This window comes from Tenrec ecaudatus, chromosome 12, assembly GCF_050624435.1.
Source record: "Tenrec ecaudatus isolate mTenEca1 chromosome 12, mTenEca1.hap1, whole genome shotgun sequence".
Classification (NCBI taxonomy): domain Eukaryota; kingdom Metazoa; phylum Chordata; class Mammalia; order Afrosoricida; family Tenrecidae; genus Tenrec; species Tenrec ecaudatus.
In genome coordinates, this window is record NC_134541.1 from 109,059,114 (window position 1) to 109,062,182 (window position 3,069).

The 3,069-nt window shown below is 45.9% G+C and overlaps 1 pseudogene; it reads left to right on the forward strand.

The window, feature by feature from the left end:
• Positions 1 to 1,982: 1,982 nt before the first annotated feature.
• On the forward strand, positions 1,983 to 3,069 carry LOC142423066 (large ribosomal subunit protein uL10 pseudogene; annotated as a pseudogene).

The following is a 3,069-nucleotide window of genomic DNA, read 5'->3' on the forward strand; positions in this document are numbered from 1 at the left end:
AAGAGGAAAGAAGTAGGTGACAAAGGGTATTTATAGAGGTCTAAATACAGGCATGTACATATGTAAATATATTTCTATATAATGATGGGGAAATAGATCTATGTGCATATATATGTAGATTTAGTATTAAGGTAGCAGATGGACATTGGGCCTGCCACTCAAACACTCCATGAATGCAAGAACACTTTGTTCTATTAAATTGGCATTCCAGGATGCTCACCTTCCTGACACAATCGCTGAAGACAAATGTGTGCATAAGCAAATGTGGTGAAGAAAGCTGATGGTGCCTGGCTATCAAAAGATGCAGTGGCTGGAGTTTTAAAGGCTTGAAGGTAAGCAAGTGGCCATCTAGAAAAGAAGCAACAAAGCCCACATTGAAGAAGCACACCAGTCCGTATGACCACGAGGTATGGAAGGGATCAGCTATCAGTCATCAAGGAACAGAAAATCACATCATTGAGAATGAGGGGGACTGCAGATTGGGGTCCCAAAGCCCATCTATAGGCAACTGGACACCTCCTTACAGAAGTGTCATGGGGAGGAGGTGAGCCAGTCAGGCTGCAGTGTAGCAACAATGAAGCACACAAGTTTCCTCTGGTTCTTAAATGCTTCCTCCCCTCACCACTATCATGTTACAAATTTTACCTTACAAATCCAGCTAGGCCATAGGATGTACACTGGTACAGATAGGAACTGGAAACACAGGGAATCCTGAACAGATGATACCCTCTGGACCAGTAGTGAGAGTGGCGATACCAGAGGGTGGAGGGAAGGTGGGGTATAAAGGGGGAACCTATTATAAGGATCCACATATAACCTTCTACATGGAGGACAGACAACAGAAAAGTGGGTGAAGGGAGACTTAGGACAATGTAAGATACCACAAAATAATAATAATTTATAAATTATCAAGGGTTCATGAGGGAAGGAGGAGCGGGGATGGAGAGGGGGAAATGAGGAGCTGATACGAAGGCCTCAAATAGAAAGCAAATGTTTTGAGAATGAGGGTAACAAATGTACTTGACATACAATATATGGATGATGGATTGTGATAAGATTTGTACAAGTCCCCAATAAAATTATTTTTAAAAAATGAACTAGAATATGGAATCTCAACCTTTGGTTCACAACACTTTTGGGGTCAAACAACTGTTTCACAGGGGCCACCTAGGACCATCAGAAAACAAATAAATATTTCACAATATATAATTATATATTGTGTGATTCATCACTATGCTTTAATTATGTTCAATCTGTATCAATGAAAATACATCCTGCATATCAGACATTTACATTATGATTCATAACAGTAGCAAAATTACAGTTATGAGGTAGCAACAAAAATAATGTTATGGTTGGGAGTCACCACAACATGAGGAACTGTATTAAAGAGTTGCGGCCTTAGGAAGGTTGAGAACCACTGAACTAGAGGAAAGTTGTATATTTTGTTGACCTGACTGGCTCCTCCCTTCCTTGAGCAGCACTGTACTGTAAAAGCTCCCTAGGTGATACAAGCAGCCAGACTGAAACACCATGGAGGGAGATTCAAGGATCCCTGGTGGCACTGTAAGACATACATTGGGCTACTAACCACAGATTGGCAGTTCAGCCCCACCAAGTACTCCACTGAAAAGCATCAGGGTGTTTGCTCCTATAAAGATTTAGAGTCTCTGCAAACCTCGGGAGTAATTCTACTCTGTCCTACAGGGTTGCTCTGAGATAATGTACTTCATTGTAATGAGTTGGACTTGGGTAGCATTTTAGCCGTAGCCCTTTCCTCCTCATTCTATGACATCCCAGCCATTCTGTGGGGGAAAGCTATAACAGTCTGCTCTTATCAAGATGTGCAGGCTTGCAAAACCTACAAGGCAGTTGTCTCTGTCCTATAACATTGCTCATGGGCCACACCTTTGGGTTGTGGATTCTGAACGCATTTCCAACAAGGAAGTGGAAAAATATTTGTTAGCTCTCGCCAAGCGTCCTCTTAGGGTGACAATGTCTTTAAACCCCGCGTGGCAATCCCTGACGCACCGCCGTGATGCCCAGGGAAGACAGGGTGACTTGGAAGTCCAACTACTTCCTTAAAAATTCCAACTTTTGGATGACTATCCAAAATGCTTCATCGTGGGAGCAGACAATGTAGGCTCCAAGCAGATGCAGCAGATCCGCATGTCCCTCCGCGGGAAGGCCGTGGTCCTGATGGGCAAGAACACCATGATGCGCAAGGCCATCCGAGGGCACCTGGAGAATAACCCGGCTCTGGAGAAACTGCTGCCTCATATCCGAGGTAATGTGGGATTTGTGTTCACCAAGGAGGACCTCACTGAGATCAGGGACATGCTGCTGGCCAACAAGGTGCCAGCTGCTGCCCGTGCTGGTGCCATCGCTCCATGTGAGGTGACTGTGCCAGCTCAGAACACAGGTCTGGGTCCCGAGAAGACCTCCTTCTTTCAGGCTTCGGGCATCACCACAAAGATCTCCAGAGGCACCATTGAAATCCTGAGTGATGTGCAGCTGATCAAGACTGGAGACAAAGTGGGTGCCAGCGAAGCCACCCTGCTGAACATGCTGAACATCTCCCCCTTCTCCTTTGGGCTGATCATCCAGCATGTGTTTGACAACGGTAGCATCTACAACCCGGAAGTGCTTGACATCACAGAGGAAGCTCTGCACACCCGCTTCCTGGAGGGTGTCCGCAATGTTGCCTGCGTGTGCCTGCAGATTGGCTACCCAACTGTTGCCTCTGTGCCCCATTCAATCATCAATGGGTACAAGCTGGTCTTGGCTTTGTCTGTGGAGACTGAGTACAGCTTCCCACTGGCTGAAAAGGTCAAGGCTTTCTTGGCTGATCCAGCTGCATTTGTGACCGCTGCCTCTGTGGCTGCCGCTGCCACCACTGCTGCTCCTGCTGCTTCGGCCCCAGCCAAGCAAGAAGCAAAGGAGGAATCGGAAGAGTCGGACGAGGACATGGGATTTGGTCTCTTTGACTAGACACCAAAAAGCAACCAAAGCAGCCAGCTTTATTTGTGAAACAAGGAAATAAAAAGGCTTAATTCTCAAAAAACAAAA